Below are 18,333 nucleotides of genomic sequence, written 5' to 3'. Positions count from 1 at the left end.
GGTTATATTTATCTTGTTGACCTAGCGGACATTCAATGTTATAATAGTGTAGTGGTTATATTTATCTTGTTGACCTAGCGGACATTCAATGTTATAATAGTGTAGTGGTTATATTTATCTTGTTGACCTAGCGGACATTCAATGTTATAATAGTGTAGTGGTTATATTTATCTTGTTGACCTAGCGGACATTCAATGTTATAATAGTGTAGTGGTTATATTTATCTTGTTGACCTAGCGGACATTCAATGTTATAATAGTGTAGTGGTTATATTTATCTTGTTGACCTGACTTTCAATGTTATAATAGTGTAGTGGTTATATTTATCTTGTTTGTTGATCTAGCGGAGCATTCAATGTTATAATAGTGTAGTGGTTATATTTATCTTGTTGACCTAGCGGACATTCAATGTTATAATAGTGTAGTGGTTATATTTATCTTGTTGACCTAGCGGACATTCAATGTTATAATAGTGTAGTGGTTATATTTATCTTGTTGACCTAGCGGACGTTCTTTCAATGTTATAATAGTGTAGTGGTTATATTTATCTTGTTGACCTAGCGGACATTCAATGTTATAATAGTGTAGTGGTTATATTTATCTTGTTGACCTAGCGGACATTCAATGTTATAATAGTGTAGTGGTTATATTTATCTTGTTGACCTAGCGGACATTCAATGTTATAATAGTGTAGTGGTTATATTTATCTTGTTGACCTAGCGGACATTCAATGTTATAATAGTGTAGTGGTTATATTTATCTTGTTGACCTAGCGGACATTCAATGTTATAATAGTGTAGTGGTTATATTTATCTTGTTGACCTAGCGGACATTCAATGTTATAATAGTGTAGTGGTTATATTTATCTTGTTGACCTAGCGGTGTATTCAATGTTATAATAGTGTAGTGGTTATATTTATCTTGTTGACCTAGCGGACATTCAATGTTATAATAGTGTAGTGGTTATATTTATCTTGTTGACCTAGCGGACATTCAATGTTATAATAGTGTAGTGGTTATATTTATCTTGTTGACCTAGCGGACATTCAATGTTATAATAGTGTAGTGGTTATATTTATCTTGTTGACCTGTTATAATAGTAGTGGTTATATTTATCTTGTTTCAATGTTATAATAGTGTAGTGGTTATATTTATCTTGTTGACCTAGCGGACATTCAATGTTATAATAGTGTAGTGGTTATATTTATCTTGTTGACCTAGCGGACATTCAATGTTATAATAGTGTAGTGGTTATATTTATCTTGTTGACCTAGCGGACATTCAATGTTATAATAGTGTAGTGGTTATATTTATCTTGTTGACCTAGCGGACATTCAATGTTATAATAGTGTAGTGGTTATATTTATCTTGTTGACCTAGCGGACATTCAATGTTATAATAGTGTAGTGGTTATATTTATCTTGTTGACCTAGCGGACATTCAATGTTATAATAGTGTAGTGGTTATATTTATCTTGTTGACCTAGCGGACATTCAATGTTATAATAGTGTAGTGGTTATATTTATCTTGTTGACCTAGCGGACATTCAATGTTATAATAGTTTAGTGGTTATATTTATCTTCTTGACCCAGCGGACTTTCAATGTTAAAATAGTGTAGTGGTTATATTTATCTTGTTGACCTAGCGGACATTCAATGTTATAATAGTGTAGTGGTTATATTTATCTTGTTGACCTAGCGGACATTCAATGTTATAATAGTGTAGTGGTTATATTTATCTTGTTGACCTAGCGGACATTCAATGTTATAATAGTGTAGTGGTTATATTTATCTTGTTGACCTAGCGGACATTCAATGTTATAATAGTGTAGTGGTTATATTTATCTTGTTGACCTAGCGGACATTCAATGTTATAATAGTGTAGTGGTTATATTTATCTTGTTGACCTAGCGGACATTCAATGTTATAATAGTGTAGTGGTTATATTTATCTTGTTGACCTAGCGGACATTCAATGTTATAATAGTGTAGTGGTTATATTTATCTTGTTGACCTAGCAATGTTATAATAGTGTAGTGGTTATATTTATCTTGTTCAATGTTATAATAGTGTAGTGGTTATATTTATCTTGTTGACCTAGCGGACATTCAATGTTATAATAGTGTAGTGGTTATATTTATCTTGTTGACCTAGCGGACATTCAATGTTATAATAGTGTAGTGGTTATATTTATCTTGTTGACCTAGCGGACATTCAATGTTATAATAGTGTAGTGGTTTATTTATGTTTGTTGACCTATTTATCTTTCTAATTTTATATAATAGTGTAGTGGTTATATTTATCTTGTTGACCTAGCGGACATTCAATGTTATAATAGTGTAGTGGTTATATTTATCTTGTTGACCTAGCGGACATTCAATGTTATAATAGTGTAGTGGTTATATTTATCTTGTTGACCTAGCGGACATTCAATGTTATAATAGTGTAGTGGTTATATTTATCTTGTTGACCTAGCTTGACATTCAATGTTATAATAGTGTAGTGGTTATATTTATCTTGTTGACCTAGCGGACATTCAATGTTATAATAGTGTAGTGGTTATATTTATCTTGTTGACCTAGCGGACATTCAATGTTATAATAGTGTAGTGGTTATATTTATCTTGTTGACCTAGCGGACATTCAATGTTATAATAGTGTAGTGGTTATATTTATCTTGTTGACCTAGCGGACTTTCAATGTTATAATAGTGTAGTGGTTATATTTATCTTGTTGACCTAGCGGACATTCAATGTTATAATAGTGTAGTGGTTATATTTATCTTGTTGACCTAGCGGACATTCAATGTTATAATAGTGTAGTGGTTATATTTATCTTGTTGACCTAGCGGACATTCAATGTTATAATAGTGTAGTGGTTATATTTATCTTGTTGACCTAGCGGACATTCAATGTTATAATAGTGTAGTGGTTATATTTATCTTGTTGACCTAGCGGACATTCAATGTTATAATAGTGTAGTGGTTATATTTATCTTGTTGACCTAGCGGACTTTCAATGTTATAATAGTGTAGTGGTTATATTTATCTTGTTGACCTAGCGGACATTCAATGTTATAATAGTGTAGTGGTTATATTTATCTTGTTGACCTAGCGGACATTCAATGTTATAATAGTGTAGTGGTTATATTTATCTTGTTGACCTAGCGGACATTCAATGTTATAATAGTGTAGTGGTTATATTTATCTTGTTGACCTAGCGGACATTCAATGTTATAATAGTGTAGTGGTTATATTTATCTTGTTGACCTAGCGGACATTCAATGTTATAATAGTGTAGTGGTTATATTTATCTTGTTGACCTAGCGGACATTCAAGTGTGACCTAGCGGACATTCAATGTTATAATAGTGTAGTGGTTATATTTTCAATGTTATAATAGTGTAGTGGTTATATTTATCTTGTTGACCTAGCGGACATTCAATGTTATAATAGTGTAGTGGTTATATTTATCTTGTTGACCTAGCGGACATTCAATGTTATAATAGTGTAGTGGTTATATTTATCTTGTTGACCTAGTGGTTATATTTATCTTGTTGATTCAATGTTATAATAGTGTAGTGGTTATATTTATCTTGTTGACCTAGCGGACATTCAATGTTATAATAGTGTAGTGGTTATATTTATCTTGTTGACCTAGCGGACATTCAATGTTATAATAGTGTAGTGGTTATATTTATCTTGTTGACCTAGCGGACATTCAATGTTATAATAGTGTAGTGGTTATATTTATCTTGTTGACCTAGCGGACATTCAATGTTATAATAGTGTAGTGGTTATATTTATCTTGTTGACCTAGCGGACTTTCAATGTTATAATAGTGTAGTGGTTATATTTATCTTGTTGACCTAGCGGACATTCAATGTTATAATAGTGTAGTGGTTATATTTATCTTGTTGACCTAGCGGACTTTCAATGTTATAATAGTGTAGTGGTTATATTTATCTTGTTGACCTAGCGGACATTCAATGTTATAATAGTGTAGTGGTTATATTTATCTTGTTGACCTAGCGGACATTCAATGTTATAATAGTGTAGTGGTTATATTTATCTTGTTGACCTAGCGGACATTCAATGTTATAATAGTGTAGTTCAATGTTATAATAGTGTAGTGGTTATATTTATCTTTTTGACCTAGCGGACTTTCAATGTTATAATAGTGTAGTGGTTATATTTATCTTGTTGACCTAGCGGACATTCAATGTTATAATAGTGTAGTGGTTATATTTATCTTGTTGACCTAGCGGACATTCAATGTTATAATAGTGTAGTGGTTATATTTATCTTGTTGACCTAGCGGACATTCAATGTTATAATAGTGTAGTGGTTATATTTATCTTGTTGACCTAGCGGACATTCAATGTTATAATAGTGTAGTGGTTATATTTATCTTGTTGACCTAGCGGACATTCAATGTTATAATAGTGTAGTGGTTATATTTATCTTGTTGACCTAGCGGACATTCAATGTTATAATAGTGTAGTGGTTATATTTATCTTGTTGACCTAGCGACATTCAATGTTATTAGTGTAGTGGTTATTGACCTAGCGGACTTTCAATGTTATAATAGTGTAGTGGTTATATTTATCTTGTTGACCTAGCGGACATTCAATGTTATAATAGTGTAGTGGTTATATTTATCTTGTTGACCTAGCGGACATTCAATGTTATAATAGTGTAGTGGTTATATTTATCTTGTTGACCTAGCGGACATTCAATGTTATAATAGTGTAGTGGTTATATTTATCTTGTTGACCTAGCGGACATTTCAATGTTATAATAGTGTAGTGGTTATATTTATCTTGTTGACCTAGCGGACATTCAATGTTATAATAGTGTAGTGGTTATATTTATCTTGTTGACCTAGCAACATTCAATGTTAATAGTGTAGTGGTTATATTTATCTTGTTGACCTAGCGGACATTCAATGTTATAATAGTGTAGTGGTTATATTTATCTTGTTGACCTAGCGGACTTTCAATGTTATAATAGTGTAGTGGTTATATTTATCTTGTTGACCTAGCGGACATTCAATGTTATAATAGTGTAGTGGTTATATTTATCTTGTTGACCTAGCGGACATTCAATGTTATAATAGTGTAGTGGTTATATTTATCTTGTTGACCTAGCGGACATTCAATGTTATAATAGTGTAGTGGTTATATTTATCTTGTTGACCTAGCGGACTTTCAATGTTATAATAGTGTAGTGGTTATATTTATCTTGTTGACCTAGCGGACATTCAATGTTATAATAGTGTAGTGGTTATATTTATCTTGTTGACCTAGCGGACATTCAATGTTATAATAGTGTAGTGGTTATATTTATCTTGTTGACCTAGTGACATTCAATGTTATAATAGTGTAGTGGTTATATTTATCTTGTTGACCTAGCGGACTTTCAATGTTATAATAGTGTAGTGGTTATATTTATCTTGGTTATAGTGTATTTATCTTGTTGACCTAGCGGACATTCAATGTTATAATAGTGTAGTGGTTATATTTATCTTGTTGACCTAGCGGACATTCAATGTTATAATAGTGTAGTGGTTATATTTATCTTGTTGACCTAGCGGACATTCAATGTTATAATAGTGTAGTGGTTATATTTATCTTGTTGACCTAGCGGACATTCAATGTTATAATAGTGTAGTGGTTATATTTATCTTGTTGACCTAGCGGACATTCAATGTTATAATAGTGTAGTGGTTATATTTATGGTTTGTTGACCTAGCGGACATTCAATGTTATAATAGTGTAGTGGTTATATTTATCTTGTTGACCTAGCGGACATTCAATGTTATAATAGTGTAGTGGTTATATTTATCTTGTTGACCTAGCGGACATTCAATGTTATAATAGTGTAGTGGTTATATTTATCTTGTTGACCTAGCGGACATTCAATGTTATAATAGTGTAGTGGTTATATTTATCTTGTTGACCTAGCGGACATTCAATGTTATAATAGTGTAGTGGTTATATTTATCTTGTTGACCTAGCGGACATTCAATGTTATAATAGTGTAGTGGTTATATTTATCTTGTTGACCTAGCGGACATTCAATGTTATAATAGTGTAGTGGTTATATTTATCTTGTTGACCTAGCGGACATTCAATGTTATAATAGTGTAGTGGTTATATTTATCTTGTTGACCTAGCGGATATTTATCTTGTTTCAATGTTATAATAGTGTAGTGGTTATATTTATCTTGTTGACCTAGCGGACATTCAATGTTATAATAGTGTAGTGGTTATATTTATCTTGTTGACCTAGCGGACATTCAATGTTATAATAGTGTAGTGGTTATATTTATCTTGTTGACCTAGCGGACATTCAATGTTATAATAGTGTAGTGGTTATATTTATCTTGTTGACCTAGCGGACATTCAATGTTATAATAGTGTAGTGGTTATATTTATCTTGTTGACCTAGCGGACATTCAATGTTATAATAGTGTAGTGGTTATATTTATCTTTTTGATCTAGCGGACATTCAATGTTATAATAGTGTAGTGGTTATATTTATCTTGTTGACCTAGCGTTCTTTCAATGTTATAATAGTGTAGTGGTTATATTTATCTTGTTGACCTAGCGGACATTCAATGTTATAATAGTGTAGTGGTTATATTTATCTTGTTGACCTAGCGGACTTTCAATGTTATAATAGTGTAGTGGTTATATTTATCTTGTTGACCTAGCGGACATTCAATGTTATAATAGTGTAGTGGTTATATTTATCTTGTTGACCTAGCGGACATTCAATGTTATAATAGTGTAGTGGTTATATTTATCTTGTTGACCTAGCGGACATTCAATGTTATAATAGTGTAGTGGTTATATTTATCTTGTTGACCTAGCGGACATTCAATGTTATAATAGTGTAGTGGTTATATTTATCTTGTTGACCTAGACTTTCAATGTTATATAGTGTAGTGGTTATATCTTGTTGACGTAGCGGACATTCAATGTTATAATAGTGTAGTGGTTATATTTATTTTGTTGACCTATCGTTCTTTCAATGTTATAGTAGTGTAGTGGTTGTATTTATTTTGTTGACCTAGCGGACTTTCAATGTTATATTAGTGTAGTGGTTATATTTATCTTGTTGACCTAGCGGACATTCAATGTTATAATAGTGTAGTGGTTATATTTATCTTGTTGATCTAGCGGTTCATTGTTATAATAGTGTAGTGGTTATATTTATCTTGTTGACCTAGCGGACATTCAATGTTATAATAGTGTAGTGGTTATATTTATCTTGTTGACCTAGCGGACATTCAATGTTATAATAGTGTAGTGGTTATATTTATCTTGTTGACCTAGCGGACATTCAATGTTATAATAGTGTAGTGGTTATATTTATCTTGTTGACCTAGCGGACATTCAATGTTATAATAGTGTAGTGGTTATATTTATCTTGTTGACCTAGCGGACATTCAATGTTATAATAGTGTAGTGGTTATATTTATCTTGTTGATGTTCAATAATAGTGTAGTGGTTATATTTATCTTGTTGACCTAGCGGACATTCAATGTTATAATAGTGTAGTGGTTATATTTATCTTGTTGACCTAGCGGACATTCAATGTTATAATAGTGTAGTGGTTATATTTATCTTGTTGACCTAGCGGACATTCAATGTTATAATAGTGTAGTGGTTATATTTATCTTGTTTTCAATGTTATAATAGTGTAGTGGTTATATTTATCTTGTTGACGTAGCGGACATTCAATGTTATAATAGTGTAGTGGTTATATTTATCTTGTTGACCTAGCGGACATTCAATGTTATAATAGTGTAGTGGTTATATTTATCTTGTTGACCTAGGACATTCAATGTTATAATAGTGTAGTGGTTATATTTATCTTGTTGACCTAGCGGACATTCAATGTTATAATAGTGTAGTGGTTATATTTATCTTGTTGACCTAGCGGACATTCAATGTTATAATAGTGTAGTGGTTATATTTATCTTGTTGACCTAGCGGACATTCAATGTTATAATAGTGTAGTGGTTATATTTATCTTGTTGACCTAGCGGACATTCAATGTTATAATAGTGTAGTGGTTATATTTATCTTGTTGACCTAGCGGACAGCGGACAATCAATGTTATAATAGTGTAGTGGTTATATTTATCTTGTTGACCTAGCGGACATTCAATGTTATAATAGTGTAGTGGTTATATTTATCTTGTTGACCTAGCGGACATTCAATGTTATAATAGTGTAGTGGTTATATTTATCTTGTTGACCTAGCGGACATTCAATGTTATAATAGTGTAGTGGTTATATTTATCTTGTTGACCTAGCGGACATTCAATGTTATAATAGTGTAGTGGTTATATTTATCTTGTTGACCTAGCGGACATTCAATGTTATAATAGTGTAGTGGTTATATTTATCTTGTTGACCTAGCGGACATTCAATGTTATAATAGTGTAGTGGTTATATTTATCTTGTTGACCTAGCGGACATTCAATGTTATAATAGTGTAGTGGTTTATTTATCTTTTGACCTAGCGGACATTCAATGTTATAATAGTTGTGGTTATATTTATCCTAGCGGACATTCAATGTTATAATAGTGTAGTGGTTATATTTATCTTGTTGACCTAGCGGACATTCAATGTTATAATAGTGTAGTGGTTATATTTATCTTGTTGACCTAGCGGACATTCAATGTTATAATAGTGTAGTGGTTATATTTATCTTGTTGACCTAGCGGACATTCAATGTTATAATAGTGTAGTGGTTATATTTATCTTGTTGACCTAGCGGACTTTCAATGTTATAATAGTGTAGTGGTTATATTTATTTTGTTGACCTAGCGGACATTCAATGTTATAATAGTGTAGTGGTTATATTTATCTTGTTGACCTAGCGGACATTCAATGTTATAATAGTGTAGTGGTTATATTTATCTTGTTGACCTAGCGGACATTCAATAGTATATATAGTGACATTCAAGTGGTTATATTTATCTTGTTGACCTAGCGGACATTCAATGTTATAATAGTGTAGTGGTTATATTTATCTTGTTGACCTAGCGGACATTCAATGTTATAATAGTGTAGTGGTTATATTTATCTTGTTGACCTAGCGGACATTCAATGTTATAATAGTGTAGTGGTTATATTTATCTTGTTGACCTAGCGGACATTCAATGTTATAATAGTGTAGTGGTTATATTTATCTTGTTGACCTAGCGGACATTCAATGTTATAATAGTGTAGTGGTTATATTTATCTTGTTGACCTAGCGGACATTCAATGTTATAATAGTGTAGTGGTTATATTTATCTTGTTGACCTAGCGGACATTCAATGTTATAATAGTGTAGTGGTTATATTTATCTTGTTGACCTAGCGGACATTCAATGTTATAATAGTGTAGTGGTTATATTTATCTTGTTGACCTAGCGGACTTTCAATGTTATAATAGTGTAGTGGTTATATTTATCTTGTTGACCTAGCGGACATTCAATGTTATAATAGTGTAGTGGTTATATTTAGTTGTCTAGTGGTTAGTGGTTATATTTATCTTGTTGACCTAGCGGACATTCAATGTTATAATAGTGTAGTGGTTATATTTATCTTGTTGACCTAGCGTTATATTTCAATGTTATAATAGTGTAGTGGTTATATTTATCTTGTTGACCTAGCAATGTTATAATTCAATGTTATATTTATAGTGTAGTGGTTATATTTATCTTGTTGACCTAGCGGACATTCAATGTTATAATAGTGTAGTGGTTATATTTATCTTGTTGACCTAGCGGACATTCAATGTTATAATAGTGTAGTGGTTATATTTATCTTGTTGACCTAGCGGACATTCAATGTTATAATAGTGTAGTGGTTATATTTATCTTGTTGACCTAGCGGACATTCAATGTTATAATAGTGTAGTGGTTATATTTATCTTGTTGACCTAATAGTGTAGTGGTTATATTTATCTTGTTGACCTAGCGGACATTCAATGTTATAATAGTGTAGTGGTTATATTTATCTTGTTGACCTAGCGGACATTCAATGTTATAATAGTGTAGTGGTTATATTTATCTTGTTGACCTAGCGGACATTCAATGTTATAATAGTGTAGTGGTTATATTTATCTTGTTGACCTAGCGGACTTTCAATGTTATAATAGTGTAGTGGTTATATTTATCTTGTTGACCTAGCGGACATTCAATGTTATAATAGTGTAGTGGTTATATTTATCTTGTTGACCTAGCGGACATTCAATGTTATAATAGTGTAGTGGTTATATTTATCTTGTTGACCTAGCGGACATTCAATGTTATAATAGTGTAGTGGTTATATTTATCTTGTTGACCTAGCGGACATTCAATGTTATAATAGTGTAGTGGTTATATTTATCTTGTTGACCTAGCGGACATTCAATGTTATAATAGTGTAGTGGTTATATTTATCTTGTTGACCTAGCGGACATTCAATGTTATAATAGTGTAGTGGTTATATTTATCTTGTTGACCTAGCGGACATTCAATGTTATAATAGTGTAGTGGTTATATTTATCTTGTTGACCTAGCGGACTTTCAATGTTATAATAGTGTAGTGGTTATATTTATCTTGTTGACCTAGCGGACATTCAATGTTATAATAGTGTAGTGGTTATATTTATCTTGTTGACCTAGCGGACATTCAATGTTATAATAGTGTAGTGGTTATATTTATCTTGTTGACCTAGCGGACATTCAATGTTATAATAGTGTAGTGGTTATATTTATCTTGTTGACCTAGCGGACATTCAATGTTATAATAGTGTAGTGGTTATATTTATCTTGTTGACCTAGCGGACATTCAATGTTATAATAGTGTAGTGGTTATATTTATCTTGTTGACCTAGCGGACATTCAATGTTATAATAGTGTAGTGGTTATATTTATCTTGTTGACCTAGCGGACATTCAATGTTATAATAGTGTAGTGGTTATATTTATCTTGTTGACCTAGCGGACATTCAATGTTATAATAGTGTAGTGGTTATATTTATCTTGTTGACCTAGCGGACATTCAATGTTATAATAGTGTAGTGGTTATATTTATCTTGTTGACCTAGCGGACATTCAATGTTATAATAGTGTAGTGGTTATATTTATCTTGTTGACCTAGCGGACATTCAATGTTATAATAGTGTAGTGGTTATATTTATCTTGTTGACCTAGCGGACATTCAATGTTATAATAGTGTAGTGGTTATATTTATCTTGTTGACCTAGCGGACATTCAATGTTATAATAGTGTAGTGGTTATATTTATCTTGTTGACCTAGCGGACTTTCAATGTTATAATAGTGTAGTGGTTATATTTATCTTGTTGACCTAGCGGACTTTCAATGTTATAATAGTGTAGTGGTTATATTTATCTTGTTGACCTAGCGGACTTGTTGATTCAATGTTATAATAGTGTAGTGGTTATATTTATCTTGTTGACCTAGCGGACATTCAATGTTATAATAGTGTGTAGTGGTTATATTTATCTTGTTGACCTAGCGGACATTCAATGTTATAATAGTGTAGTGGTTATATTTATCTTGTTGACCTAGCGGACATTCAATGTTATAATAGTGTAGTGGTTATATTTATCTTGTTGACCTAGCGGACATTCAATGTTATAATAGTGTAGTGGTTATATTTATCTTGTTGACCTAGCGGACATTCAATGTTATAATAGTGTAGTGGTTATATTTATCTTGTTGACCTAGCGGACATTCAATGTTATAATAGTGTAGTGGTTATATTTATCTTGTTGACCTAGCGGACATTCAATGTTATAATAGTGTAGTGGTTATATTTATCTTGTTGACCTAGCGGACATTCAATGTTATAATAGTGTAGTGGTTATATTTATCTTGTTGACCTAGCGGACTTTCAATGTTTCAATGTTATAATAGTGTAGTGGTTATATTTATCTTGTTGACCTAGCGGACATTCAATGTTATAATAGTGTAGTGGTTATATTTATCTTGTTGACCTAGCGGACATTCAATGTTATAATAGTGTAGTGGTTATATTTATCTTGTTTGACCTAGCGTTATATTTATCTTGTTGATTCAATGTTATAATAGTGTAGTGGTTATATTTATCTTGTTGACCTAGCGGACATTCAATGTTATAATAGTGTAGTGGTTATATTTATCTTGTTGACCTAGCGGACATTCAATGTTATAATAGTGTAGTGGTTATATTTATCTTGTTGACCTAGCGGACATTCAATGTTATAATAGTGTAGTGGTTATATTTATCTTGTTGACCTAGCGGACATTCAATGTTATAATAGTGTAGTGGTTATATTTATCTTGTTGACCTAGCGGACATTCAATGTTATAATAGTGTAGTGGTTATATTTATCTTGTTGACCTAGCGGACATTCAATGTTATAATAGTGTAGTGGTTATATTTATCTTGTTGACCTAGCGGACATTCAATGTTATAATAGTGTAGTGGTTATATTTATCTTGTTGACCTAGCGGACATTCAATGTTATAATAGTGTAGTGGTTATATTTATCTTGTTGACCTAGCGGACTTTCAATGTTATAATAGTGTAGTGGTTATATTTATCTTGTTGACCTAGCGGACATTCAATGTTATAATAGTGTAGTGGTTATATTTATCTTGTTGACCTAGCGGACATTCAATGTTATAATAGTGTAGTGGTTATATTTATCTTGTTGACCTAGCGTTGACATTCAATGTTATAATAGTGTAGTGGTTATATTTATCTTGTTGACCTAGCGGACATTCAATGTTATAATAGTGTAGTGGTTATATTTATCTTGTTGACCTAGCGGACATTCAATGTTATAATAGTGTAGTGGTTATATTTATCTTGTTGACCTAGCGGACATTCAATGTTATAATAGTGTAGTGGTTATATTTATCTTGTTGACCTAGCGGACATTCAATGTTATAATAGTGTAGTGGTTATATTTATCTTGTTGACCTAGCGGACATTCAATGTTATAATAGTGTAGTGGTTATATTTATCTTGTTGACCTAGCGGACATTCAATGTTATAATAGTGTAGTGGTTATATTTATCTTGTTGACCTAGCGGACATTCAATGTTATAATAGTGTAGTGGTTATATTTATCTTGTTGACCTAGCGGACATTCAATGTTATAATAGTGTAGTGGTTATATTTATCTTGTTGACCTAGCGGACATTCAATGTTATAATAGTGTAGTGGTTATATTTATCTTGTTGACCTAGCGGACATTCAATGTTATAATAGTGTAGTGGTTATATTTATCTTGTTGACCTAGCGGACATTCAATGTTATAATAGTGTAGTGGTTATATTTATCTTGTTGACCTAGCGGACATTCAATGTTATAATAGTGTAGTGGTTATATTTATCTTGTTGACCTAGCGGACATTCAATGTTATAATAGTGTAGTGGTTATATTTATCTTGTTGACCTAGCGGACATTCAATGTTATAATAGTGTAGTGGTTATATTTATCTTGTTGACCTAGCGGACTTTCAATGTTATAATAGTGTAGTGGTTATATTTATCTTGTTGACCTAGCGGACATTCAATGTTATAATAGTGTAGTGGTTATATTTATCTTGTTGACCTAGCGGACATTCAATGTTATAATAGTGTAGTGGTTATATTTATCTTGTTGACCTAGCGGACATTCAATGTTATAATAGTGTAGTGGTTATATTTATCTTGTTGACCTAGCGGACATTCAATGTTATAATAGTGTAGTGGTTATATTTATCTTGTTGACCTAGCGGACATTCAATGTTATAATAGTGTAGTGGTTATATTTATTTTGTTGACCTAGCGGACTTTCAATGTTATAATAGTGTAGTGGTTATATTTATTTTGTTGACCTAGCGGACATTCAATGTTATAATAGTGTAGTGGTTATATTTATCTTGTTGACCTAGCGGACATTCAATGTTATAATAGTGTAGTGGTTATATTTATCTTGTTGACCTAGCGGACATTCAATGTTATAATAGTGTAGTGGTTATATTTATCTTGTTGACCTAGCGGACATTCAATGTTATAATAGTGTAGTGGTTATATTTATCTTGTTGACCTAGCGGACATTCAATGTTATAATAGTGTAGTGGTTATATTTATTTTGTTGACCTAGCGTTCTTTCAATGTTATAATAGTGTAGTGGTTATATTTATCTTGTTGACCTAGCGGACATTCAATGTTATAATAGTGTAGTGGTTATATTTATCTTGTTGACCTAGCGGACATTCAATGTTATAATAGTGTAGTGGTTATATTTATCTTGTTGATCTAGCGGACATTCAATGTTATAATAGTGTAGTGGTTATATTTATCTTGTTGACCTAGCGGACTTTCAATGTTATAATAGTGTAGTGGTTATATTTATCTTGTTGACCTAGCGGACATTCAATGTTATAATAGTGTAGTGGTTATATTTATCTTGTTGACCTAGCGGACTTTCAATGTTATAATAGTGTAGTGGTTATATTTATCTTGTTGACCTAGCGGACATTCAATGTTATAATAGTGTAGTGGTTATATTTATCTTGTTGACCTAGCGGACATTCAATGTTATAATAGTGTAGTGGTTATATTTATCTTGTTGACCTAGCGGACATTCAATGTTATAATAGTGTAGTGGTTATATTTATCTTGTTGACCTAGCGGACATTCAATGTTATAATAGTGTAGTGGTTATATTTATCTTGTTGACCTAGCGGACATTCAATGTTATAATAGTGTAGTGGTTATATTTATCTTGTTGACCTAGCGGACATTCAATGTTATAATAGTGTAGTGGTTATATTTATCTTGTTGACCTAGCGGACATTCAATGTTATAATAGTGTAGTGGTTATATCAATATTATAATATTATAGTGTAGTGGTTATATTTATCTTGTTGACCTAGCGGACATTCAATGTTATAATAGTGTAGTGGTTATATTTATCTTGTTGACCTAGCGGACATTCAATGTTATAATAGTGTAGTGGTTATATTTATCTTGTTGACCTAGCGGACATTCAATGTTATAATAGTGTAGTGGTTATATTTATCTTGTTGACCTAGCGGACATTCAATGTTATAATAGTGTAGTGGTTATATTTATCTTGTTGACCTAGCGGACATTCAATGTTATAATAGTGTAGTGGTTATATTTATCTTGTTGACCTAGCGGACATTCAATGTTATAATAGTGTAGTGGTTATATTTATCTTGTTGACCTAGCGGACATTCAATGTTATAATAGTGTAGTGGTTATATTTATCTTGTTGACCTAGCGGACATTCAATGTTATAATAGTGTAGTGGTTATATTTATCTTGTTGACCTAGCGGACATTCAATGTTATAATAGTGTAGTGGTTATATTTATCTTGTTGACCTAGCGGACATTCAATGTTATAATAGTGTAGTGGTTATATTTATCTTGTTGACCTAGCGGACATTCAATGTTATAATAGTGTAGTGGTTATATTTATCTTGTTGACCTAGCGGACATTCAATGTTATAATAGTGTAGTGGTTATATTTATCTTGTTGACCTAGCGGACATTCAATGTTATAATAGTGTAGTGGTTATATTTATCTTGTTGACCTAGCGGACATTCAATGTTATAATAGTGTAGTGGTTATATTTATCTTGTTGACGTAGCGGACATTCAATGTTATAATAGTGTAGTGGTTATATTTATCTTGTTGACCTAGCGGACTTTCAATGTTATAATAGTGTAGTGGTTATATTTATTTGTTGACCTAGCGGACTTTCAATGTTATAATAGTGTAGTGGTTATATTTATCTTGTTGACCTAGCGGACATTCAATGTTATAATAGTGTAGTGGTTATATTTATCTTGTTGACCTAGCGGACATTCAATGTTATAATAGTGTAGTGGTTATATTTATCTTGTTGACCTAGCGGACATTCAATGTTATAATAGTGTAGTGGTTATATTTATCTTGTTGACCTAGCGGACATTCAATGTTATAATAGTGTAGTGGTTATATTTATCTTGTTGACCTAGCGGACATTCAATGTTATAATAGTGTAGTGGTTATATTTATCTTGTTGACCTAGCGGACATTCAATGTTATAATAGTGTAGTGGTTATATTTATCTTGTTGACCTAGCGGACATTCAATGTTATAATAGTGTAGTGGTTATATTTATCTTGTTGACCTAGCGGACATTCAATGTTATAATAGTGTAGTGGTTATATTTATCTTGTTGACCTAGCGGACATTCAATGTTATAATAGTGTAGTGGTTATATTTATCTTGTTGACCTAGCGGACATTCAATGTTATAATAGTGTAGTGGTTATATTTATCTTGTTGATCTAGCGGACATTCAATGTTATAATAGTGTAGTGGTTATATTTATCTTGTTGACCTAGTGGACTTTCAATGTTATAATAGTGTAGTGGTTATGTTTATCTTGTTGACCTAGCGGACATAGTGTTGTTCAATGTTATAATAGTGTAGTGGTTATATTTATCTTGTTGACCTAGCGGACATTCAATGTTATAATAGTGTAGTGGTTATATTTATCTTGTTGACCTAGCGGACATTCAATGTTATAATAGTGTAGTGGTTATATTTATCTTGTTGACCTAGCGGACATTCAATGTTATAATAGTGTAGTGGTTATATTTATCTTGTTGACCTAGCGGACATTCAATGTTATAATAGTGTAGTGGTTATATTTATCTTGTTGACCTAGCGGACATTCAATGTTATAATAGTGTAGTGGTTATATTTATCTTGTTGACCTAGCGGACATTCAATGTTATAATAGTGTAGTGGTTATATTTATCTTGTTGACCTAGCGGACATTCAATGTTATAATAGTGTAGTGGTTATATTTATCTTGTTGACCTAGCGTTCTTTCAATGTTATAATAGTGTAGTGGTTATATTTATCTTGTTGACCTAGCGGACTTTCAATGTTATAATAGTGTAGTGGTTATATTTATCTTGTTGACCTAGCGGACATTCAATGTTATAATAGTGTAGTGGTTATATTTATCTTGTTGACCTAGCGGACATTCAATGTTATAATAGTGTAGTGGTTATATTTATCTTGTTGACCTAGCGGACATTCAATGTTATAATAGTGTAGTGGTTATATTTATCTTGTTGACCTAGCGGACATTCAATGTTATAATAGTGTAGTGGTTATATTTATCTTGTTGACCTAGCGGACATTCAATGTTATAATAGTGTAGTGGTTATATTTATCTTGTTGACCTAGCGGACATTCAATGTTATAATAGTGTAGTGGTTATATTTATCTTGTTGACCTAGCGGACATTCAATGTTATAATAGTGTAGTGGTTATATTTATCTTGTTGACCTAGCGGACATTCAATGTTATAATAGTGTAGTGGTTATATTTATTTTGTTGACCTAGCGTTCTTTCAATGTTATAATAGTGTAGTGGTTATATTTATCTTGTTGACCTAGCGGACATTCAATGTTATAATAGTGTAGTGGTTATATTTATCTTGTTGACCTAGCGGACATTCAATGTTATAATAGTGTAGTGGTTTATATTTATTCTTGTTGACCTAGCGGACATTCAATGTTATAATAGTGTAGTGGTTATATTTATCTTGTTGACCTAGCGGACTTTCAATGTTATAATAGTGTAGTGGTTATATTTATCTTGTTGACCTAGCGGACTTTCAATGTTATAATAGTGTAGTGGTTATATTTATCTTGTTGATCTAGCGGACATTTAATGTTATAATAGTGTAGTGGTTATATTTATCTTGTTGACCTAGCGGACATTCAATGTTATAATAGTGTAGTGGTTATATTTATCTTGTTGACCTAGCGGACATTCAATGTTATAATAGTGTAGTGGTTATATTTATCTTGTTGACCTAGCGGACATTCAATGTTATAATAGTGTAGTGGTTATATTTATCTTGTTGACCTAGCGGACATTCAATGTTATAATAGTGTAGTGGTTATATTTATCTTGTTGACCTAGCGGACATTCAATGTTATAGTGTCTTATCTAGCGGACATTTTATAAATTGTTATATAGTGTAGTGGACCTAGCGGACATTCAATGTTATAATAGTGTAGTGGTTATATTTATCTTGTTGACCTAGCGTTCTTTCAATGTTATAATAGTGTAGTGGTTATATTTATCTTGTTGACCTAGCGGACATTCAATGTTATAATAGTGTAGTGGTTATATTTATCTTGTTGACCTAGCGGACATTCAATGTTATAATAGTGTAGTGGTTATATTTATCTTGTTGACCTAGCGGACATTCAATGTTATAATAGTGTAGTGGTTATATTTATCTTGTTG

The sequence above is a fragment of the Tachypleus tridentatus genome, chromosome 9 (assembly GCF_004210375.1).
Source record: "Tachypleus tridentatus isolate NWPU-2018 chromosome 9, ASM421037v1, whole genome shotgun sequence".
Lineage (NCBI taxonomy): Eukaryota > Metazoa > Arthropoda > Merostomata > Xiphosura > Limulidae > Tachypleus > Tachypleus tridentatus.
Note: the sequence above shows the minus strand (reverse complement) of the source record.